The sequence below is a fragment of the Passer domesticus genome, chromosome Z (assembly GCF_036417665.1).
Source record: "Passer domesticus isolate bPasDom1 chromosome Z, bPasDom1.hap1, whole genome shotgun sequence".
Classification (NCBI taxonomy): Eukaryota; Metazoa; Chordata; class Aves; order Passeriformes; family Passeridae; genus Passer; species Passer domesticus.
In genome coordinates this window covers 15,277,460-15,303,859 of record NC_087512.1, presented here as the reverse complement: position 1 = coordinate 15,303,859, position 26,400 = coordinate 15,277,460, and the positions used below count along the sequence as shown (strand labels likewise).

General features: G+C 39.0%; 1 long non-coding RNA gene across 2 annotated transcripts; it reads right to left on the bottom strand.

Moving 5' to 3' along the window:
- Positions 1–3,381: 3,381 nt before the first annotated feature.
- On the bottom strand, positions 3,382–26,173 carry LOC135290775 (uncharacterized). 2 transcript variants are annotated; one of them, XR_010353581.1, is made up of 4 exons: positions 24,117–26,173; positions 21,131–23,951; positions 19,949–20,067; positions 3,382–4,742 (listed from the first exon to the last, which is right to left on the bottom strand). It is a non-coding gene; the product is annotated as an uncharacterized LOC135290775 (long non-coding RNA). The 2 variants fall into 2 exon arrangements; XR_010353580.1 differs by having other exon boundaries at positions 21,131–26,173.
- Between the last annotated feature and the right edge of the window lie 227 nt (positions 26,174–26,400).

The window sequence follows — 26,400 nt, the reverse complement described above, 5'->3', positions numbered from 1 at the left end:
AGAGCGGAGCTGAGTGGAGGGACGGACGGACGGAGGGAGGGGAGATCAGCACAGGGCGGGGGGCGGCGGGCAGCGCTCCCCAGCCCCCTTCCCCATGCACCGTCCCCCAGCGGCGGCGTTGGCGCTCGCCTCGCTTGCCGCAGCCCCCTCCGTGCCTGTCCTGCCCCGCCGGGGCACGGCGCGCTCAGCGGCCATCGCCGCGTACTCCTCGTCCTCTTCCACCCCAAGTGCCGGCCCGGCCGCCGCGAGGAGGGGGTCAGAGCGGCGAGGGACACCGTGTCTGGCAGGGTGGGGCGGCTCGGGGATCGCCGCCGCCCGGCCCGAGCCGCGGCCGCTGCCGGCACTTGGGCTGCGCCGCGGGGCTCCGTCCAGACGGGGACGGCGGCTGCTGCAACGCGCATCCCGGCCGGACGGGCGGGAGCGCGGCCCCGGTGCCAGCTCCGCGCTGTGGGCGCAGTCCCACCGGCGATGGCTATCGGGGGCGAGCCCCGGGCTCCTGGCCCAGCCTGAAGCAGGGGCTCAGCAGGACTGGCACTCGTGTGTGTGTGTGTGTGTGTGTTCAGGATCGACGAACACGGTTTTAGGGTGAAGGGGGTGTCAGCGTGCCGCGGGCGCGGCTGCCGGGTGGAAGGGATGGCACCTTCCCGGCCAGGTGTGTGGCAGTGCAGACACAGGGCTAAGTAGTGTGAGTGTAGAAGGTAGCTACAGGAAAACGGAGAGCGTCTGCTAGGGATTGTCTTAAAATAATAAAATATTTCTCTTCTGAAAAACTGTTTAGGAAAGAAAACATTAAAAAGGGGCACACTGTCATCAATTTTTTTAGATATCGTTTGCATTGACAAAGTACCGAAGGCAGACGCACCTGTGCAAAGGTGACCTCAGCAGTGACACATTGATCTTAAAGGCCCTTGCGGGCCCCCTGTCATGTATGTGGCCCCACCTTCAAAATAGCTCAGCATCTGGCTTCCTCGTAAAACAAAGGTGGGACAAGAGCTCCACAGATCAGTGTTGCAAGAGTTTCACAATCATTCAGTAAGTCACAAAGCCTGCTCGGAAATTAACTGGGAATAGAAGAGAATTGTATTTCACCCAGACTTTCTGCTGTGTTGGATGTACAGGAATAGCAGTAGCATATGGAAGTTGTTTGACTATAATGGCTGGGAACAGTTCCTGGGACCTCTGGCTGGTCAGGTTGGTGCTGCCCTTCCAGACCTATTGCCCAGACTGGGAGCTGCTTGTCTTAGGAGGCTGGTGTTCCTCGAAGACTCGCCTGCGAGCAGCAAGTGATCTGACTTCAACTGTGCTGTTGATCCAGGCTTCCTCTGCCCAGAACAAACAAGGTGATTCCAGGGGGTTGAGGACACGTATCAGGGGTGAGATAGATCGTAAGATGTGACCTCATCAGCTTCCAAGGGAATTAAAATCTCACATTTTGATAAATATATGATGAAAGTATCGCTTTTGAGGTTTTAAACTAAGGGCACGGAGATTCATCTTCCTTATTCCTACCAGAACCTACCAGAACCATTTCTTGGCATTTCCTCATTCAAAATCACAGGAACAGATTTTTTAAAACAGTATTGAACAGTACCATTGTATTTGCATTAATATATGTGCAAAGGACATTAAGTTCCACTTCTTACCACAGGTCAGGGAATTCATACCCATATCTCCTGGGAGATGCCTGTGCTGCCAAACTAGTGGTTGTTAATCAGGCCTTTCATTCTTACCATTTGTGCTGAAGCTATAGCAAAGCATGATTAATAACTCCATGTGTTAGAAATTGCAAGCACAGATCTGATACTAGCCCTAAAGTTTTGTGGTTGAAACACTGTGATAAAAGGAGAAGAAGATTCCAGGTCCGGAGATGTTTATTTGGGGTCTGTTTAATACAACATTCCTATAACGTAGTAATACCTGCGACTATGACAAACTGGTTTATGTCAACTAAGTGGCAATGAGAGCTGAACGTGTAAAATACCACATGAATCAACCAGAGTAAATAATTCATTGCTCCCTCATTATATGTACAAATAAGCTTGGATAACAATAAATCCATTGATTTATTATATGTTTTAGGTTTAAAGCTGCCTGGACTTTGTCTATACTAAAGTTTTTATTTCTTCATATGATAGATAGTTTAGTTTCATGGGGACTAATGTCAAATACAGTACACTGCCAACAAGATCAGATTTAGGCAAAAGCAACAAAAGTAATTTTCAATCAGAATCTTGTGAGGGTGGGGTGGGGGCGGGGCAGGAAAGACAGGAGACAGGTAAGAGTGGAGTTTCCACATTCTCTACAGCTGGCCTTGGATCTGTGGAAGCACAAGGCTGTGTGTCATTTGTGTGCAGGATAAATACTTTGAATTTTCTCAATCACCCCAATACAAACAAATAGCATAATAAATGGTTAGTGGTCTTTTTGCGTGTCTCTTATTAAAATAATATAAAAAAAAGGTCTGTCTTTTGATAACTATTATTCGCAGTTTCTTCAGAGGATTTCAGAGTATACTAAACTATTTACTAGATTTAGTACTGCTAATCTGTGGTAGTAGTTTAATCTCCCAGATAAATTAGCAGTAAAATACCCAAGATTGTTATCATATGAAGCATGAGTCTTATCTCGGCAACAATATAGAAATTGGTTGTATTTTTTATACGTCCGTTAAGAAACATCTGTTTTTAAAACTATGTATAACTTCATCAATTCCCACCTTCTTCACTTCTTCACTTTTTGGTTTATGCCATATTATCTATCACTCTTCCAGATTCCATCCAATCTGCTTAAAAATCCTGGAAAAGCAAGTCTGGCTTGAGGACATTCAGTAAGGACACCTGAATTCTGACCATTTGCTCCGATATAATATCCAGGGATGCCTACACCTACCCTTTTCTCTACATGCACTTGCTGCTTCACTCCTTTCCAAACAGTGTTCAAAAAAGTTCAAATCCTTCCTGATCATGATGCTCTGGACCCAAGTGCAGAAGACAAAATTATGGCTGAGTCTGTTTTTGCTCTCTGCTTACAATAGTGTATCATGCAATATTTATCAACAGGGTGTCAAATAGAATTTCAACAGTTCAGTTCATGATAATTCATCTGAAAGAGGTTCTTCCACTGCCAAGTGTCTAAAGCAAGTGCTGTTTGTAATTTCTGCCAGACTTGCTTGTCAGTGGGTGCCTACTGTAAGCACTGGCTAAAATCTGAGCTTTTATAACGTAAAGGTAGCTGTATTGGTAAAGTCTGTCAGCCAAACTCCTGTGGCTTGATTTAGCAGGCAGTAGTTGCCTATAGTCAGCAAAAGCAATATCAATTTATATATTTCTGGATCAATATAATGGGGTACACATGCCAGGTCCATGCTAAAACAATAAAGGGGTTTCTTTGTCTAGAAGTTTGTATTGAAATAAAGTGACATTTTGTTGTTAGGCTTTTTGCTAATGCAGTAGTGCAAAATGCACTCTTAATTGATACTGCTTTACTTGCAGAGCTTTTACAGGAGGCCTGAAAAAAGGTCATTTAGTCTGAGTAGTTTAAAATTCCCTATGCTTTGAGGTTAGAGTGAGTATGGATATGTTTCTCTTGAGTGAAAAACTACTTACACTAATTACAAAAAGAGTTTTTATTTTTCAAAACTGCATGAAATAATGCAGAAGGCAGACTAAATAAAAATATTGTTAATATTCTGCATTCGTAACTGCAGTTTAAATCTATAATTTTATTTTCTTGGCTTCTTGTTTAACACAATCATAAACACAGAAAGTGCACAGCTAGAAAGGGATCTCAGGAGCTCTCCAGTCCAACCTCTACCTCAATGCAGGTTCAGTGAAGAGGACAAATCTTGCTGGGCTTTACCCAGTTGCATTTCAAAAACTTTCATGTCTGGAGGCTGCACAGCGTCTTGGGGCAACCTGCTCCACTACTGCACTGTCCTTTGAGGCAAAAGGTTTTCTTTCTTCTCCGCTCTGAGCTCCTCAGTTCTCATTATTGTTTGAACCCCTTTGTTTCTGGGCTGATGCTCCAACTCCTGATCTGGGCATCCTGGTAGTGCTTCACTGGGTCACTCCAGTTTGGCAATATGTCTGTGTACCACCTTATAGGCTTTTTTCCCCCAGGGCAGGATTTTGCATTTGTCCTGGCAAAATTTCTCACAGGTCCCATCAGCCCACTCATCCAGCCTGTCTAGGTCCAGCTGTAAGATGGTTCTGCCCATGAGCATATTGACCAGTCCCTCCAGCTTGGTGTTATCTGCAAACTTGTCAAGAGTACACACTACCTCCTTCAGGTCATTGATGCAAATATTAAACAGAGCAGGTATAGACTACTGGCTCCCAAGCACAGGGACTATGAATCCATAGTTTTTAGTAATACAACACACACTTTTTTCCATTTAATCTTCACTGATCTTATCTAGATGGTAATAAAAAATGGGAAATGTAAAAGGAACATGTTGGTCTTTTGGAAATAAGCTAGAGAATTCTTCAGATGAGTAAGTGTTCCCCCTTTATGTCATGCTTTTAGAAAACTTAAGGGGAAAGAAAGTCCACTGGCAGTGTGTGAAACTTAGGTGATAACCTTCATAGAGAGTTAATCAATCATTTAGACATTTACTGTGTTTTCCATCAAAATATTTGTTTTTAGGATGATAGCTAGTCAAAATTCTATGCAGGGAAAAGTTAATTCTTCTTCTTTCCTTCACCTTCTTAATGTTCTTTATTCAGGTAAGAAATGAGGAGTAGCTGAAAGAAGAGAAGCTTTCTTTTAATCTAAATTTCCGTCATAAGTAGAATTATAGAAAAAAGTACCATGACACACGATTGCTTGCCACAAAAAGAAACCACACTAATAAAATGCATATTCCAACCATGATCAGACTTGTAGCAAGAGCTGGGAATGCACAGTGCTTGCTGTATATAAAAGTTAAAACAATATTTAATAGCAGGTCTCTTCTCAGCCTCTGAATATGTGGAAAAATTTAGTTTGTGGGTTGTCTGGGTTACTTCCTTTAAAGTTACAGAGCAAAGCTCCCCCAAATACTTTATATGAAAGCAGAATAATTACCTAACCAATAAATATCTGTGGAAACAGAGAATTTTCTCTTAGGAACTAATCTCCAATGAATCAATGTGAACATGCATGCAGGATAAGAAGGCACAGGCAAATCAAGAAAGGAAAAAATGAAGAAATGCTCTGCCACAGCCTGAGGTCTCTTGCTCTGTCTTTCTGTTGTTTCGGAGTCATCCATCATGTCATTATCTACAGCTAATATAAACAAAGACCTATCTGGCCATGTAATAAATACACTGACTTTCTGGTTTGCTGAGAAAGGTATATATCGTGGTATTTTTTTTTTTCTGAAGAAGGGAGATGGAGGACTGTAGAGATGAAGGTTTTGGTTCAACTGATGTATTCACTGCTCTTTTTTAATGCAAGAAATATCAAAGCTGGTCCTAGCCTGTTTCCAGTACTACACAGGTTATCCTGTATCCTAGATGTTACATTAGCCAGAAGAACTTCTCCAAATGAACAGTGAAGAACATCAATCAATTTTATAGCACGTATATGTATGTGTATATATATATATATATAGGTTTGGGTGTGTTTGTATGTATTATTTTATGAATGTGTTGTTATTGCTCTTTGGATCTTAACTGAATCCCATCCTTAATCTGTCAAGTGTTTATTGAAGATGTGACTAGGCACATATTGCAAAGCTGGAATCCAGAGCCTGAGACCACTTTCTGCACCTGTTTTGTCTATCTTGTCCTCCATTTCCTTCTGCCAATGAACAAGTTTGGGGGTCTGGTAGAGCTTCTGCCTAAAGTGCTTTTGTCTAAGTGTCCCAAAGATTTAGACACTTCAAACAAGGATTTGTTGCTTTCCTACGTTTGAATTCCTAAATTGTAACATGTTAGAGACCTAACTAATTCCAAGTATTTTATGTTTAATTGATCAGAGCATGTATTCACTGTCTACCCATGTTGCATGAGCATTTTTCTGCAACTTTTACTATATGTTCCTGCTCTCCATCAAGTTCTATTGTCTCTCAGATTAAGGTGGAAAGGAGAACACAGAAGTTGGAACAGACACCATGCTTGATTATTTGTGTATTTAAATTCACTTTATACTTAAACAGTAGTGCTACCATGCAAAAGACAACAGAAAACAATTTGGCCAAGGTCACAGAGTATAAAGCATGATTCTTAAATTTCTTGGGCTAGTCAAAGAATGTGAACAAAGCCAGAAGTAATTTTGTTTGTTGTTTTCATAAGTCTGCTAGTTCCAGGAACAGCGGCATCCTTTAATTTATGATTCAGCTTAAGGTCTCTAGTTGACAGATCTTAAGCATTTGTGACAATAAGGCATTTGAGATGGATAAATCTCAAATATTTGATTGAGATCAAATACATGCTGTTGCCATCTCTACATAATGGTTGTGCTTCCATTCAGGATGACATTAACCATTTTCTGGAGAGCTTGGGTTTTTACAACAATTCACCATTTTGAGAAAATTTGTAATATCAGTAAAGGAAAATCCTGACTTGCATTATTTTGTCATTCAAATACTCACAGGAAGTTTCTCCCAAGACAGAATATTTGTGTGTGCGTGGAAGTTCCTAAGGTGATGGAAGGTAGCGCTTTGACTCTTTAGAAAGACTGTGTTTGTTCACATGCTTCCCAGTTATAATCAGGTGTCAAAATCAGACCCACAAGTCTGTAGTTCCCTGGTTTCCCTATTATAGTCTTTTTTGCAGATGTGATTACACTGATAATTCTCCTGTCAGTAACCTTAATGGAGCCATAACCACCTAATAGTCAAAATACAGATCTCTGGACCCTTTATGTCTAACACGACAAGTTCTTTTCCTCCATGAGGTCCTCCCTGTGTTTTGGCTGTCCAGCCACACAATCTATGGTCCTCTAGCCCTCAATCACTGCCTTGGTGACATTGCTGTGCATGATTATTTCAGTCTTCATCCTGCATGCTTGTACTTTGATGATGCTTGGTGCTCATAACTGTACTGATAGGCACAGAAAGAGTCATCCAGTTTGGGCTGTTTCCCGCCTCATTCTGGTTAATGGAGTTGCATAACAATATTTTACCTCGGAGGATAGCCATATGATGCATACCATGTATCTTGCGGGGGACCAAAGAGCGGGGGTCCTGGGAACAGCAGTATTCTTATACAACTCCTGAGCTCCATCATGGGATCTGGGGCAAGCTAAATATAAAGCTGAGTTCCAGGAAAATAGGTGACTTCACTCTAAGCAGAATCTGATGACTACTTCCTTTCATCGATTGAGACTCATATCGAGCAGTAGCTCCTGCACCAGAACACCCCACCTGCTCATCATGGGCTCAACATGTTTGGCATGTCATTATTTTGACATGGTTACCACACTTCAGTTACTGAGAAGCCAAATACAGCTGAAAGCTATGAGTTAGCTACTCATAATGTAGTTTGTTCATGTATCCCAAAGCAGGATTTACTTTCATTTCCTAATACTTGGTATTTTCTTCACTAGCTCTCTAAATATCTCAGTGCAAAAGACCCCCTTACTTACTAAAGCTACCCGTGTGAGATATTCACATGTTTATTACTAGAATGCTTTCCATAATGTCTACCTCTTATTATTTTGCTAAAATTTAAATTCAGGGATTCTTCTATCCACATTGAAAATGGTGATCAGATTATCCTCTTCTGTGTTTGAAAATAATTGCCATGTACTCTAGAGTTTTTCCTTTGCCCTAGGCCAAAGGGTCTCTATTTTTAAAATCTTTCATCATGGATCACATTCTCTTTGCTTCTAATCACATGCAGTTTTGGGTTTTCTCCAGCTGTTTCATGTCTCTTCCGAAGTATAATGCCCCAAAGGGACCAAGTTCTCTACATGATGTTCTAATAGTGCTCAGAAGAGAAAAGCTTGAAGGCTATACTGCTATTTATAAATCAGAGCATTAAATTTGATTATTTCCACCTAAGTGCAGTACATCATGTAGAATTTAATCCATTTTCATTCCACCACTGCAATTTCTCAAGAAAATTCTGAATTTGAATTTCAATACATTCATGTTTGCACCCCTTTTCAACTTTGTCTCATCTGCAAACTTATTAAGGCTGTTGTCCGGATTGTTAAAAAAAGTTGAATAACGTCAGAACAAAGAAGGGTCCTGTAATTTTGTGATATGAGAGTATCAAAATAAAGAAAATGGGTCTAAAATTATATACATTACCAAATTAGTTTTTACGCTATTACTTTTCATTTAAAGCATTTGCAAAGAGTTTACTTAATTCTAAATAGGCTTTGGATTTGTTTCTGGGTTTTTTTCTGAGTTGAAGTTAGATTGATTAGTTTAGTATTTCCAGCCTCCTCTTCATCTACTTTCTCCCCTCTTATTATATAAGGCAGCTGTTATTTTTTGTCCTTTCCCAGACTTATATCTTTTAGCCATTTTTGACAGATTCTCAAGTAATTGCTAATCTGAAGAATTCACCTCACTCTTAAAATATCCCAGGCCAAAGTCTGTCTATTCTGGCTGACTTGAGAACATTCCATAAGGCTCTCCTGACCCTGTTTTAAATTGAATACTTAACATCTTTTCATGATTGTTAATTATGCTAGTGAGGTGTCTACAGCTTTTTTTGTCACATGCTAAAACAAATTTAAATATTCCAGTCTTCTTGGGATCATCTGTTGTGTCATTGTCATGCCTCCAGCCTCACAAATAGTCAGGAAAATCAATCATAATTTTCTTTTCTATTTGTTATTTTTAGTGCTTGTTTCCTTTTGAAGTATCTTCTAGCTCTGTGTTTGGTTTATGCCTTAGTCTTCTGATTGGATCATACTGTTATTTTATATGTTTAAGAATTTGATCTGATTTCCACTTTTCAGATGGAACTTTGTGAGTTTGAGATCAAGTTCCTGACTTACCTAAACTAGTATCTCTTTCTGCTTTTCCCTTCTGATAAGTATAGGTTATGTTTTCTGCTACAACTTAATTACTTTTTCCTTTGCCTTTTTTATTGACTTGAATTGGTGAAAGTTGTCCATTTCAATGACTGTCTCCTTTTTCTCTATTTTCTTCCCTGAGAATATGTACTCTATAATTTCAGTCATTGTCTCCAAATCACCTTTTGTCATTCTTTTCTCAAACAGCTACTTTTCACTGGTACAGAAGCACATCCAGAAGAGCCTCTCCTCTCTCTGTTTTTAACACAGAAATAGAAGTGGCGAACAATGCTTTTCAGTATAGAGCTTGTTAATTGATCTATGTCCTGATATTTTCTTTCCTACCCATTCTTTGGGTAGTTAAACTCTCTTGTGACTTTGTGCATTGGGCGTTAAATGATTTGTTATTTGTTCGTGATAAAGGCTTCCACTACATATTCTCTGTTCATTCTCTGTCCTGTGTTTAGTTTGCTGACAGCTGCAGCTGAGTCCTCCTCTTCTTTCATCATTCTTCCACAAGCTTTTGATGAGTCCAGCTTTCTCGTTTGTCTGGAGTTCAGCACCAGTGTAGGGCTATGTCCTTTAATGTCAGATTGCCCTACTATGTAGTTATCTTACTCATAACTCTGTTTATCAGTAAGGTCTTTTTTGTGGTCATGTTTTAAGTATCCTTACTCCTCTTGTTGATTTCTTGTATCTCCTCATTATTTTAACTTGGCTTGTCATATTCCTCCACAATGCACATGATTTTTTTTTTATTAAATTTGTTCAAAATGGATTTATGTACCTAAACTGTTCACATACAAGCAGTCAAACAGGGTGAACACATGGTATATAAAATTAAATCCAAACATGTAGATTTTTCCTCTGTTCTATTTCTTTGAAGATATTTACAGTATTCTTATGTTACTGACTATCAGAAAGACCAAACAGACAAACAGGGAAAAGAGGACTTTTATCAAAATTCTAAGTTATATTGTGCTTTTATTTTTCATTGTTTACTTGAGTCTAGTGGATTTTAGATAACAGCCTTGAAGTCATTTGCAGTTGTAATATTTAAATGGATTCAAACAATGGCAGTGACATTTACCTAATGTTGTGTTGTTGTTTTTAATCACAATTCTAGCCCTGAAGTGGAGCACCAACAGTGTGTGTCCTTTCCAGTTGCCTTTGACTGTACTTGATAATATTCCATCCATCCTGACTCTTGTAAACAGATACTTGGATATCCAGCCAGCCCAAACCTCTGACACAGGCTAGAGCTAGAAATAGCTTATGCAGAAATAATCCCATAAAATGGTTGACACAGCCAAGAGGAGGTCCCTGTTATCTTGAGAGTTGTGCTACTTGCTGTTTAACAGGAACATTAATGACTTCAACCCCAAAAGTTGTGCTCTAGTGAGAAACTGTCACAAAACTGCTGTTTCCCATTTTCATAAATTCAGTCTTCCACTTTTATAATTTTGAATTAGTAGTTTTCAGCTGTAACTCCTAGTGCGGATATTGGCCTGACATGATGAGGAGGCAAGCAGCCATGGCTGTGGACTCAGGGTTGAAGGTCTATTTGCCTTTGACCTCACTCTCAGATCAATCCATGCCTGGTCAAAGCTTCTCCATAAGAGAGGCACTGGAATATTCCTGTTGCATCCTAGAAATTTAATTTAATATATGAAACAAATAATTAACTTACCCAAGCATAGGGAAATGTGAGGGAACTTTGTAATTCTGGAGACTGGAGATGCATCTCATTAAAAAGTATGGCTTTTGTTACTTGTGCAGCACAGACACTGTTTATGTCACCCTGCAGAAGAAGTGGCAGCCTACAGGACTGGAACAATCAAGCCCCATCCATTTATCTACAGTGGAGAAATAGTTGGGAAGAATGGGATGGGTCAGGCAGGCAAGGATTACAGTAGTAAGATTACTGTCTTTGGTATGTATGTATTTCAGTGTTCTCAACAAAATAGTGTCATAACTGTATATCTACTTATATGCTGGGATTTCCTCATTATTTCTTTCTCACACCTGATGATCTTAATAAAGTTTAGAGACAGAAAAACCAGAACAGTGTGAGAAGTTTTTAACAACTGCTGAAAAGTGAAACAGAGGCATCTCCAACATATAATATTACATAGAGAGCCTGCATACATCCTGAAAATTGGGAATCATGAGATACAGGTGCACACAATTGACTGCAAACTTCTTACTCACATGGGCAGAGAGGTAAAATGGATATTCTTCAACATATCCTCTGCAGTTTATATACAGGAGTGCACAGTTTCCAGTTGTTGTGTCATCTAAATATCTCAAACTCTCACAGAACCCATTTTAAGCAATGAATCTTGAGATAGGAGCATCACAACTCAGCTTTTCTTGTGGTTATTAGTATTCATTGCATTTCATGCTTCAATACATTCATGGCCACCAAAAATCCTTTTCTTTATGAGTCAAAATTGTCCTTCACCTGAAATTACTCACTTCCTTCTCAGTTTTTTCCTTGGTATATTGATAGTTACATTATTGCCTCTTTGCTTTGACTTTGATTTTAGAAGGCTGCTTTAGTCGCCTTTCAGGTCAGAGACTGATAAAATCAACAGTCAGTTCTAATAGGAATGGAGATTCACCTGGTACTTTGTACTTTATTTGCCTAATAATCGTGCTGCTGACTTGCCCTAAAAAAAGAATTTCCAGTTTAATGCAATTTTTTTTTACTCCTTTTTTGTTTGCTTTTTTAAAATTTGGACCAAAACCTGAACATTTCGAAATTTCCTGTGAACTGAACTTCTAAGAAGGTAATTCAAAAGCTGCCCACTTGAAGATCAGTAGTCACCTTAGTTCTGCTACCGACGGTCCTAATCCTGTGATTTTGGCTCAAGCAGTGAAATACAGGTACTTGGCTGCTGTATATCAGATCTGGCTACTCTAGAGTCACAAAATCTGAAATCCACATCAGTCCTGGCATGGTCCTGTTGCTGAACCTAGTGTGAGCAAAGTGCTCGACTTCTGGGAAGCTCACATCAATCCAGCCCACCTTGGGTTCTGCTGAGTTTTCTCAGAGGCTACAAGGTCCAGATCACATGTTTTAGTTGGTGAAACACACTGTTCCATGAATTTTCTGGTTTGTATCATTAATACTGCCTTATCTCTGTACAAAGTCCCTTGTCTGATCCATCTTTCTGCCCGCGGTCCCTTCTTTAGAAGCCGGGCCACCATCCCCATGGTGCTGGTGGAGCTGGTGATTGCTGTCAGAGAGAGGCCACTGCTACAGGGAAAGATGAGAAGCCTGGCCACCCTGAGGTGTAGGACAGGCAGTGCTAGGAGGAGTACATGTACCTATCTATCTTGATCCCCTAAGCATTGCTGACAAAGCTCCATCCAGTCATCCCTTCTACTCCTTTTCTACTAAATCCGATCTTCTGTCTTTAGTGAAATTAATTTCAATGTAACAAAAAAATGAAACGGGACCTGTGAATGAGATTTCTTGCTGGGCCCTGTATCACCCCCATCACATAACACACTCTTTGGCATAGTTTTGACCTGAGTCAGCAAGTCCTGAATAATGCCAAGGGAATAGCACTGGCTGGGAACTGCTTCAAGTAGAAAGTACAGAGATGACTAAACAACTGGATGATGGGAAGATGAAGGGAAGATGGCTCCTTGCTCTTAGTCTGTCCCAGCACTGTCCTAGCAGTGTCTGAATCCCTGGGCATACAACATGGTACACGTCAGGGGTTTGCAGCACATTCATGCAGTTTCACACTATGAAAACACTGGTCTGGCAGACTGAAACCTGAGCCTTCACACAATTTTAGCTACAGAAATAATAATTTTACTATACAAGTGCTGGATGGGGGCCCAGAGGAAACCATGGCCAAAAGCTGTGTAAGTGTGGGCATTGCCCATCAGTGACTGCTTCTGTTTCACTTAGTAGTACAGATGGAGACATGGTCATCTGCCTACTTGAGCTGTCTCTAATTAATTTCCATAACTTAAAACCTAATAGCATGAAAACAAAGGGGTTTTTGTCATACTCTATCCAAACATCTACCAGTTTTCTGTCTGTGTAACCCAACCAAAAACTCTCTTTGAGTCAATGCACTCAGCTTTTAAATGATGCTTTGTGTAAAGTCCTGGGAGTTTTCCTGCCAGCTAATGATCTTCATCCACAATCACTCCCCCACCCCCACCCCAATCTAGACACAGCTGTTGCAGATCGAAGTTCAGGAATACACAGTTGGAATAAAAATTACTAGAGCAGCAATGCTCATTGTCTCAGTTGCTTCTTTCAGATGCTGCTTCATACATCAAGACTTTCTGGAGTCTCTTCTATGTAAGAGAAAGACATTAATATTTATGTATATTAATATTCTTTCCAAATCTTTGCCAGCCTTTTCAGATCCCACCTCTTTCCTTCCCTACTTTCAGCTGCACAGCTCTGCTTCAGTTCAGGTTAATGTTTTCAGAGGTTGAGGCTCCTTATGATCATTCCAGAACACTTTTGTAACTGAACTATAAATTTCAAATGTTTTCTGAAGGAAAACCATGTTATCTCATAACTGATGCTATTATTTGCCTCTGCATCCATGATTGCAGTACCTTGGACTCGAAGACTTTTCTGTTACAGGAAATCAGTTAACTCCTTCCCCCCATGGTGGGGAAACTATCTTCCCTTCCCCACTATTAGAATTCATTTATTTATTGTCTTGAAAGTTTTTTGTATATACCTGATTGAAATATCCATCTGAATAAGTATATTAGGAGACAGGGAAGATATTTGTTACAAGCAATGCTATTCTGAATGGACTTGTTCTTCTACATTACTAAAATAAAATCTGTAAATCCTTAATGCTAGAAAATGGTTACTGTTCTGAAGTATGTAGTTTAAAATATTGGCTGGTCCTTATCTGCTGAGTTCAAACGAGGGTCACACCACAGGGCCAGGCCCTTCATGTACTCATGAGAGCTTTGCTATCCACAGCAGCTGCAGCAACAAATGCAGCACCTGAATCCAGGTAGAACAGTCACTGCACAGAGGTATTACACTGAGCACTGAGACATTTACTTCACGAGATAAAAAATTGGATGGGTCTTTGCTTGCCAACATTTGAGCTCACTTTCCACACCCTAGAGGGTCTGGTTTGAGAGAACCAACTCCAAGAATGTACTTGGTGTCTGATAATCAAAGCAGGGCTTTGGTGAGAGCTGTGGTGAGCTCTGAAATCACAGGGCTATGTGACTAGAGGGAAAACAAACAAAATTTTTGTGCCAGTCTCATTTGCATAATATCTATCAAGACTTCAAGTCAGTTTTTAAATTAATTTTTTCAAACACTAGAACTAAATTTACAAATATACACAGTATTTTATATAGTAGTCTAATTCCCATCTGTCCCCATTGGGTGGTAATCATCACACTTTTTTCCCAGCAAAATAAAGACTGCAATTTTTACCATGATAGTTGTTACAAAAGTAAAATTTGAGTCCAATGAGAAAATTTGTCATTAAACTAGACAAAAAAGCAACATTGGTGTTAAACTTCACTTTCATTAATACCAGAATGAGCTAATAAATGCTATTAGTTACAGTTTTGCTGCTTATTTTCTTTTGCCATTTTATTCCTAGACCTTGTGGTTTTGTTAAAATAGGAACAATAAGCATCTGTAGTGTCCTGGGTCATAGACTGAAATGGCCTCTTTCAAAGCATATCAAGCCAACAAAACTGGAAAAACAGGTCTAAAACAAAATCCAGTGTTAACAGAATAAGCCTGAAGTGTACTCACTTGCTAATATTTTACCTAATTACACTTGATTACAACAGATGAGAATGACTTGGTTTTTTACTGATAGCAGTAGAGTAGATGCACTGAATTTCTTAGTCCTTTCTCCTGCTATAATGGCCTGGATACCTCCTGTTGTCTCAAAATGTAGAAAAGGATCAGCTTGCCCCTCAGTAGTAAGAGAGAGATCACTTTTCTTTCATGTTTCCTACACTCTTAGCAGCATTCAGTCATGTGCCACTTCATCCTGTAAGTGTTGTATCACTATACTCCAAAGCACAAATTTGATATGATAGTTGTCTTTCTTACCATTTTTAATACCTAAGCTCTCATTTTTCTTCTCTGTCTCAACCTTTTGTTCTTTCTCCCTCCCTTTTACCAGCTTAGTCCATGGTTACTACTTCTTCTTGCCTTCTCTAGAGATACAATGGAAATTCCTTAGGATGTAAGATGTGGAAATTTCCTTTGCTGGTATGTCTCTCACTGCTTTTTAACTCCCTTTTAGAATATTGAACCATTCTTCTCCCCATCCCAACAATGCCTCTTATATTTCCTTATAATTTAAAAAAAAATTCTTCCAAGCTCCTATAATGTAACCTAACAACATGTTTTGTAATGCCTTGATCTGTTAAGAGTAATATTTCCATTATTTGTGCACACTAGCTACTTGTTCATCAGTGTCCTGGCCATTTATAGGCAGCAGAACAGCTGATTTCAGATGACTATTACAGTTGGGGTTTCATTCCTTTTCTAAATCAAACTGTCATCTTTGAGATGATTGAGACTCCTCTCTTTTTCAAAGGCAGAATCCACAAAACTTTTATTGAATGTGAAATGCAGCTGGAAGAGCAGAAAAAAATTGCTTCTGTGACTATCACAATACTAATTTTCCTCCTCACTTTTTCATAAGGATCAAAAATTGCCCCTAAAGGTAGGATTCAAGCAAATCAGGGACTCAAAACTAGTTAAGGCAATTAGGACAGATATGTACTTATAAGTGTTGGAAGCGTCAAAACTTACTAAAGGTATACCTTTATCTGGCAATCCTGCCTGCAGGAACAAAGGGAATGCTGGTCCTATGTATCCTCCGCTGATCTTCTGTGCTCTTCCATAACAGTCTGCTTATTTCACAATAAGTTAATGAGCCCACTGTGTTGCAACTCCACCCCAGAGCTACTTAATTCATTGGGCTGGCAAGTGTACTGTTTGCTGGGATGATAAATACCAGCAGAGCTCCGAGGTCACCAGGGTTTGTGACATGACCTGTGATTGTAGTCTGAGCAGAGTCTGGGACTAGCATGACTGCCAGACTCTGTCTTGTGACCAAGGTACCTCAAGGGCATTTAAATAAACGCCTTGGTCTCTTTAGATCCCGCCAGCTAGTCACTTGTTGATCCCGCTTTTTCCTTACCAGGAGCTATTCCCCATGATGATCCTGTAGTACCTCTGCCACTAACAGTGAGAGAATGGTTGATACAGTGATTTCTGCTGGAAAAGGAAAAAGCCTCAGAAGGTGCAAGTGATTATGCTGGCTGTTTAACCTTGACAAATATCATCTTTGGATTTGATTCTTCTAGGCTGAGTGATTCAGTTCACCCTTCCTCCTTTCCCAAGGGTTGGGTAGCCTGGTAAGTGAGTCCTATCACACTCATGCCCCACACCACCAGTCAGAATTTTGCTCTGGACATCTGCATCTGAGATCTAGGAGAACAGAAGATTTCACTGTAAGATGCTCTATGCAGAGTGCTATTGTTCTGCCAGGGCAAGAGAGCTTTTCATCCTCCCTGACCAGGCTAGTCAACATTCAGGAAGTGAAGAATAAGTAGTGGAAATGAGCATGGTAGTCCATAACACACATCCTGTCCTCGGCTAGAAGACTACTAAACTAAACAAATCATAGAACCCACCACAAAAATCCAATGCTAGCATAAAAATGAGGCATAAATGGCTTTCTGATGGTAGTTTTGTTATAAAATCCCTCATCACTAACAAAATCATGGAGAAAAAGCCTTCTTTTCTGTGTGCAGAAAGGAGATATGCCTTGAGATACAAAGTACTTGGGATGTGAAGGAGGTCTGAATGGGTGACTTGCTTTGATTAAGTCAGCCTATGAACTTTGAGCACTTATTTCTTAGGCAATCTTCAAAGACTACATTCCCTCCAGATTCCTCAGAGTCAGGTTTTACACAAAATGTACTTGTCTTTGTATTGAAGAGTTGTTTGCACTATAGTAATTCTTGCTTTCTCAGCTTAGTGAAACCCTCATTACTGCCTGTGATCAGTTGGTTCCACCATTCATTTTCCATTTTTTGGGTTCTGCTTTATTTCGTCTGGCTTTCAGAGCTATGCTCATCTCTGCACACAAATAGGCTCTCAGTTTTTCACTATCTGAAGGAAGTAATTACTGTGCTCACAGCTCACAGCCCCTCAGCCATCACTAATGCCTAATTTCAGAAGCATGGGCCAAGAAAAACTCTATTCCCTATCACACAGTCACCCCGACACAGTAAGTTTTCTGACATTTTCATTGCGAAGCCTCCATAACGTGGTCTGTGTCCGGCACTGACACAGCTGTAGTGTCAAAGTGCAAATGCCTGACATTCTTCAGTGCACTTATCCTCATGGGGAATGTGCAGTGAAGTCTCTTCTCCCTGCCTGTAGATGGGAAGTGAGGTCTCCAGAGGATGAGATTTAAAAACTTTCATCCCCATACACATTTGACTATCCCACCTGCCTGCAGAGAGACCCTTAATAGCTGCAGGAACAGAACATCTAAACATGATTTAGAACCTGTCCGGAATTTATTACTGAAAGATGCAGAGGAAGTGATTCAGAGAACTGGGCATAAGTGTTTTGCAGTCCAAAATATTACTGAAGGTGTTGGTTAATATTTCCACCTTCTCATACTTGGGTTCAAAAGGCAACTGATATATTCTGTACTCAGAAGAAAGATTTAATTTCCCTTGCATTTATTGGTAAAAGACCAAGAAGGTACCTCTGATTCCAAAAAGAAGTTAGAAAAACAATCAGTCCATTGTTTGAGAAATGACCAAAAAGAATAATTGTGATTTTGTTGGGTTGTTTCCTCTTACGATTGGTTGGGCTCCAGGCAAAGAATATACACTTGGCAATGAGAGACAGCTACTCCCACTGCACTGTCATTGTAAGTCAATGACTAACTGGAAATGCATAAATAAATACACAGACAAGATTGGTAAAGACAAGATGACCCTAAAGAAGCGCTGAGGACTGTAGGTTAAAGTCACAGGCAACCTCTAGCACACCTTGAAAACTGATCACTGAACATTTATAATATTTGCATTCAAATTGAACCAGACTGTAACCTGAAACTAAGCCATAAATCGATTTTGGCTACAGCAGTAATTTTCAAGATTAAACCACTTAGTCACTCTGTTCCCTTTAGAGGTAGATTTTAAGAGCAGAAGCAAGGCAGACATTTCTGGGCTCCAGCATGAGGATTTGCACAGGAACACGAACCTCATGGTGCAGTTTTGAACACTACTAAAATCTAGGACTGTGGTAATTTGCAAGGAAGGAATAGCATCAATTTTATGACTGAGCCACAGTAATCTTTCCTGACTAAAAAGAGATGGAAAACCCGATTTATTGCTGATAATAAGATCAAGATTTGGCAAACTGGGGTTTTTGGAGAGTTGTCAGAGATTCTAGGCATTTTCTGTATTAAATGCTGTTCATAAAAAATACAACAGCACAGCAACACTTCTCTTTTACAGGTGAACATGCTAAATATGGCTTCTCAAGTAAACTGTAAAGTTCAGAGCATAAAGTGCAAATATCTTTAATAAATTCAGCAAATAAACCTGTAAGTTCTCAGCTGGAAGGACAGAAAGTTGTATGAGAAAGAAAGCACTTGACTAGATGTGGAATGGGGGCTGTTGTATTAGGGATTTTTTTGGATGGCATATACATGACGTCTTTAAAATTGGTTAAAATAATACAGAGAATGTTTATCTTATTTTAAGACATGAACACAAACAACTTTTGACAAAAAATAAAAATTACAAACAAATAAAAACAAAACATAAAACATCCCCAACTCCAAAACACACTCCAGAAAAGTTAGAAGTTCTTTCCATATAAACCTGAGATGTCATACATATGTCAACTGCAGGGGAAAATATTAGGATGAACTTGTGAATTAAAGCTCCTATAGTTTTGAGTGCCTAGTCTTGCAAGTCAGTGAAATTAATTTTCAGAAATCAGCTACTGGATTAATACAGTAATAATCTTATAACTTTCTGATGAATTAGCTTCAAATGCTGTGTAAAAAGAGTATGGTAAGAAATTGGCTTGCAACCCTTTGCTAGAGATATTCTTTTTGAATTTGAAACTGATTCTTCAAACAAATTTCAAGTGGTCCATTTTATGTGGTTTTTTTCTTTTCAGAAGAAGGGTGGTGGGAATATCAGCCTTGTTGTCTTGCTAGTGAAAGAAAAACAAAAAATAAAATCCCTCTTATTTGTATTCCTTGGCAGTAAAAGCTACAGTAAGAGAATACCCTTAGTCCTCTGCTATTCTTTTCACTGATGCCATCCTAGTCTCCACCTGTCCATGCATTCTCCTCCTGTTTCTTATTCAGAATATGCACGGTCTGGCTAGTCTACAGCTTAATTATCAATTGTCACTTTTTATTTCCTTTTTTGGTGCTCTTATCCATCCACATTTCTTTCCCTTTGGAGACTATAACATCTAGATTTCCCTTTTTTTTTTTTTTTTTTTTTTTTTTTTTCCTTTTTCATGGTTCCCATAACCTTGAACTCTCCCACAGTCATGCAGCCACATCATTCCCTGAAATCTCCATATCCATCTTTTTCTTGGTATTCCCAGTATCAGTTTTACAATAAGCCTTCTTCCCCACAAGAAAAACAGAGCACTCCAAGAACAGAAACTTCTCTTCCCTTAGGGATAACAGGCAGTGAGCTTTTTTTGTTAGTCCCACATACAAATCTAGATCTATGTTACAGAACCTAGAAGTCAGTGCAAAAGAAGGCAATGAAAAATCATACATGTGAGATTTGAAATGCACTTACAAATGTCCATATTCAGTGACTTATCTCCTCTTTTATTGATGCTTCTGATGATACTTCAGTGGAAGTCAAATGCTACAAGAGCATGTACAGACAAATCTAATAATTTCCACAAGATTAATATGCTGTAAGGCAAATACTCTCTTACCTTAATTTGAGCTAAAGAAAGTTTTATCCTGGGGAATTTTCATAGCCTCTGTCAATACTGTTGAGTGGAAATGGGTAAGCAATACCCTGTAACAATGATGTTAATAGCAGGGACTTAATCTGAAATGAAGAGATGAACAGTTGTTCCTGATGTTGTCCTTTAGGATCATCATGTGTGCTCTTTAAATCAAGTTGAACATATTCACTACATTTGGTATTTACAACAGTAGCTGACCAAAAATATTACTGCCCCTACATTGTTTCTTTATTTTAGAACTTCATTTCCTCCATGTATTACTGTTTCTGTTTTGTTGGATATTCAAATGTGGAGTGTTTTCCTTTAACCACATTCAGAGTAGAGGTTCAATGTAATGTAAATTGTGATTAAGTGAGCCAGGGAAACTCATATAGGTTGCAATACAAAGAATTACCATACAAAGCCATGAAGGACTATTGCAAAAGGATTACTTAACACTTTCATTAAAAAGACATCTGTCTTCCTGTCAGATTAATTAACCTTAATTTAGTAGGTATTATGCAGGTACTTCAAAATACCTTTTTGATTTTCATGTATATTTGACTAACTGGTTTCCAGCCTGAAACACGAGATCCAAATCCCACCAGTCATAAAACCTTTATACTGATTTCATTGGGTTTGGATACAGCCACAAATCCACACAGCCAGGAAAGCAGTTACAAATGCAGGGGAAAGTACTACAATGACAAATACAGTTCAGATTGGCACTACATGCTGCAACTGCACAGATCTTCTCTGAGAAGTGTAAAATCTGTGCAGTAAGACTTTCTAAAAGCATAAAGAAATAATTCAACAAGCATGGAAGGTGTTGAACTCAACGCCAGATCTTGTCATGGAAGATGAAGGTGCACTGGAAGCTTATGGCTGGCTAGACAGTATGAATCATAAACTGGCTGTGCTCATTAACACTTACAAGAAGCCAATACAACTCTATCAGTTCCTTCTGAAAGCTTAAAAGTCTGTGCTTTAAGATTCTGTCTGAGAAACCTGAGAAATAAGATATACAACAGTAAGGACTACCTGTACCAGTCAAAGTAATCTGAACAAATATAACTTTAATAAAGGGCTAAAGAAACACAATAAAACAATAAACCAGTCAGAGATAAAAAATTAATCTACAAAATAAGTTATGTCAATATTACTAACCTTCTCACACGTCCATGGCAGCAGTCCAAACATAGATTAACATCCTTATCCAAGTTAAGAAGTATCTGAAATAGTCAGTCTTTGCAGTATGTGGAACTCCAGGGCATGCATTGCCGGGTAAAAGGCAACTTTTGTTATTTGTGTTGCCACTCTTCAACTCTACCACCACTCCTGCTGCCTTCCTACCCACATCTGTCATCATTGCCAGAGAACTTTCCCTGCTGTTGGTTTGCAGCCTGTGAGCTCTTTTGGGTCTTCTGGGAGACTGCTTCACTGATTCGCTCGTGCATGAAATATAAATTTACCCTTCAAAAATGGACAGAATTGGCCTTGATTTTTACTTCTCTCAGGATCTTTCACCTTCCCATTTCTGGCTGCAGCCACTGTCAGAGCAGCATTTTTCTATAGGAATATTTGTCAAATATTTAATTTCTGGAGGTTTCCGGACATGGCTTGCAGTCCTTCAATCATTTCAACATAATAATTTTTTTTTTCTCTGATAGAAGTATTCTGTTATTGCACATCTTGCATGTAAATGATGTCTGGTTCAATTGTTCACTTTCACTCTTTCCCAACAGATGCCAAGAGAGGGCTCTTCTTTCAGACGATTCCCTGCCCACACTGACTACTTCAGTAGCTATAAAGTATTTCTACTTCCATTTACTTTGAACTGAAGAACATCTCCAGTAAGGAGAACAGTGAACTGAAATTTCCTTCCCACACTGCATTTTTTTGCTAGTAGATTTTAGATAAGTGTTTCTGAAGTGATTTTCTGGGCAATAGAATATGAGGTAATAGTGTGATTTGAACCCCATTCTGCTAAACACATACACCATCTATTTTCAATTACTTTGATTGCTTGATACCCAACACCTAAAGGTAGGAGTCTAAATTCTCTATAGCAGCCTGTGGAGAAATCTAGGAACCCTTGAATGGTGATTCTTATCATGTAAATTAGATAAATAAATTCAGAATATGTGGCCACACCCTCTATAATCTACAGATCAAAGAGAAAGATCTGCAGGAGTACACTGCATGAGGGATGTATAGTTTAGAGAGGATGTGGTTCAAAGTACCACCAGTACCTCTAGTAGGCAACAAATACACTTTATTAGCTCTAGTTTAACAAGTTTGGACCTCATCTGGCTTGCTCAGAGAAGCTACCATGTAGGTCTGTTCTATCCTTGGCTTTTTGGATGGACTTTTTGCCTCTAGCGTAGCACAGCACAGTGCAAAGCCTAGCATGTGCCTTAGTGCTGCATTCAAGGCAGCACTTCCTCCTAGAAGCCAGAAAGTGCAGAGACTTGGGTACAATAAATAGAAGCATAGACTGAATCTTCCCAGGAAAAAACACGTGGTACATAATGTTTTCTTTAGGGGCCAGCCATGTTCCTTGGGATCAGCATTGCTCTCCCAGCTCTGGCTTTTTGGTGGGCTCAGTGCTGTGCTAGAGCTCAGCCAGGTCCAGGTGTTCACATGGGTTTACATCGAACCCAACAAGTTTCTGGGACTGAGATCTCTGGGGTGGGGGGTATCTGTACTCCCCAGCAGCCCTAGTCTTCATAAGGAGATCAGGAGGCACCTGACCTGGATGGGCTTGCTGGAAACCAGGTAGTATCTGCCAGGGTGGTTTTTTCTGTGTGTTTTGCTGCAGAACAGTGGCAACACTGGTCCCAGAGGTAAAGTGGTGTGAGAAACAGTGGAACTGTGCTTGTGCCAAACATTAACAGTCTTTCCGTAACTTGCATGAATAATCTGAAATCCAGATAAGTGATATTTGACTGTTGTAAGAAATACATATTCTAGAAGTGTTCAGGATACTAGACAAAGAACAAACCTTCAGGGTAGACAGAGTATTAATTTTAAAAAATTACTTTTGTAAAAATCAAAAACCAGGAAAAACACTTTTAAAGTACTACCATTATCAAAGGTGAAAAATTAAAAGGATTAATTAATGAATCTTCAAATAAAAGAGGATATGAAAGAAAGTTCTGTGCAAAAACATTTTCTCTCTTATCAAACATTTATAATCTTTTATAAACCAGTGCATTTCTTATGGAAGTGAAAAGTACTACAACCTAGATGCTGCCATGATTCCTCCAATGAAAATGAAAATATTCTGATTCTTCACATTAGTTTAATACAGAAAAAAAACTTAAAATAAGTTTGTTGACTTCTGATTGTATAATAAGTATATAGACATTAATCACAGTAGCGCCCTTAAGAATGTCTTTTGGTGTTATACATGAGAAAACTGACATACTGACATTTGTAAGGTATATAAGTATATAGTTATTCAACTTGACTGGCACACCCTGTCCCTTGGAAGGAATTGCAGTACTATTTTCCCATGAAACTTGTGTATATATAAAGGAAATAAGTGCATGTATTATTTTAAGGGATGAGGTTAACAATAGGAATTCAAACAGATAGCTATAAACTTAGTAAAGTGAGGATTAGTACAGACTGTGGTGCACACTGATTCCAGACTGCAGATTTGTGGATTTTCATTCTATACTAGGTAAACAACCACATGGACCACTAATGATATGCTGCCTCCTTTCTGGGTCCCCAGCCCAAGACAGCCACAGTCTGCATTTCCTAGATGCTGACAAGTCAGTGCAGCTGAAGCCAGCAGATCCATGAGTGACTGGTGGCCATCAGACAAGTTTCAGGCATCTCCAGGGAAGAACGCAGGTAATGAAACACTATAGAGGTTGCTTCTGGAAATTCTGGGACATATACACTTATGGAGTTTACAAAATACTGTATCTGGGAGCTGAGATGGCTAACTCATTTGTGTTTGTAGGGTGCTCTGATCCTATGGTAACAAGATAAAAGAAAATAACTATTTTAAGTGTTGACATAAGGTGCAGCTTACATACAACAAGCAAGATAAAGTCACACTATGACTGAGAGGATCCAAAAGAAATATTATGACATTGTGTTATCTATTCAGCACTTTGCATTTGCAACACAGAAGTACCTTCTCTGGGGGACTAAGAAAGAGGTCCTATGTGGCTTCCTCTGAGCATCTAAGTGACTTTTTCAGCTGAACAACAGTACTCGTGTTTTGCCGAACCGCATTCTGTGTCACTATAATACACTGGATGACATAAAGGTTAAACAGACTTAATTTTGGCATTTCTGCTGTTTCTTAACTTTTACTATTCAGCATAAGTAACCAGTATTACATAGGCAAAAGAGCTACACCCTTCCCTATAATCTCTTATCTAAAATGCTACACAGTTAACACTAACTGGCTAATTAACATACCTTTACATCATATAGCCATTTCAATTAATTTTAATTATATTACTATATAATCAATAAACACTGTGCAATATATATAATGTGCAATATATATAATGTGCAATATTAATATATTGAAGACTTCGTGTTATTTAGTTTTTAGAGAAACATATTGCTATAATTTAGAGGTATATCTCAATATAAAACATTATTTTGTAGGCTGCTCTTTTCTTAAAAACCACTTTCCCACTGGAATACACACTTCACAGCACTGGAGACATTTATGTTTCATTAGCTTTACTGTTCTGCTTACACCAATGATTATTTAATGGTGTTAAAGGGATCTTAATTTAAAGACAGAAAAAGCATCCAGAGAACTATTAGGGATAATAGCTAAAAAGACTTGGGACAAAAGGTCTTGTCCTCTGAGATTTAAAAATTGTGCAGAATTGGATGCAGCCAGCTAGAGAAAAGTAATAACATTACAGAAGCCAAAGAATACATAGTCTGAGCCTATCAGAATACATAGTCTGAGCCTATCAGACTGTCCCTAGTCCATTCAGATGTAAAGCTGATGTACTAAAATCAGTTCATCTTGTCTACATGACTGCTTCAGTGGGAGTTTATTGCACTGAGATGGGGGACAAAGTAGATTTTTATTCTGAACAACTAGATCCTAAAATGGAGGATGATTGACCCCTGAAAGGTTCTTTGAAAAATGTTCCCCATACACACATTCACAGCATGTGTAAGCTTATTTACAGCTATTTGACCTAGAATAATGTTAGCCTTGCCAGGACTCGGAGACTGCCTGTCCAGGCCTTTCCTTGCTCTCTCTAACCTTTCTTTGAGCACAATCTGCATAACTCTTTATCTCATGCAAAATTCAACTGACAAGACTTTCAAAATAAAGTCTATTCAAATAAATAGTTCTTAACATATCTATATATCTGTATATATATGTCAGTTTCATACTGTGAATCAGTACTGCCCATTTATACCTAAACCTCAGATATTGCCCAAATTTTGCAATCCTTATGATGAAGCCAAATTCTGGTCTTGTAACGTCCAGATGAGCTTGTATATGAATATGCAGTCACAACGTGCCTATAACCACTCAAAATATTAGTCCCTGGTGAAAACAGAAGAGGGACTTTTAAGATAGCTAATTTTTTTTTTTTAAGTACTTCAGTTTCAAAGACTATATTTAAAACTTTTTCCCAATTTTCCAAGGTTCAGAAGAAAAGTTAGTCTATATATGCCAATTTTACTGCTGTTAAAATTATTGAAGTAACATTATTGGTCACGTTGTATGACAAAAAATATTCTTTTTTTGAATTTTATTTTTCCCTAGCATGTGTAACAGCAAGGACTTGTATTTAATTTCCAGAAATAATTTCGAGACAACTTCAGAGTCAACATACTGGCATATAAGTGGCACCAAACAGCACCCTTGAGATGGCTGGGATTTTTGACATATGAGCACATTCTTTCTTGCAAGAGTTTGCTTGAGTGGTACTTGTATTGATGTAATAAAAGAAGTGCAAGACCAACCAAGGCATGAGTATTTCTCTGCTATTGCTCTCTATTCAATTGCAGCCATAATTATTGTCATAACAATTCTCAAGGCACTGGAACAATTGCAGCACCAATTAAAAGAGAAATCCAGAAGGGCTCTTGCAGCTCATAGAGATGATTGCCATAGTCTGTTATTTAAACTGGCATTTGTCAATCCTTTGATGTTACACCTGCTATGTGGCAAAACACTCGAATTCTGACAAATTAATATTTTTACACAGTATTTGAAAGAGGAACTTTCCAGGCTGATAGCAGGACAAAAGATTTTGTGTACTGCTAATCAAGGGTATCACTAGGATTTTATGAATAAATTAGAATGCACACCTTGTCATCTCCCTTTGTATCTTTTGAGAATTTTGCAGAAAAATCTTCTTGTCTGGGAGCTCATATGACCACAACAATAAAACAAGTAATAGAGAAACAGATGAGTGCTCCTATCA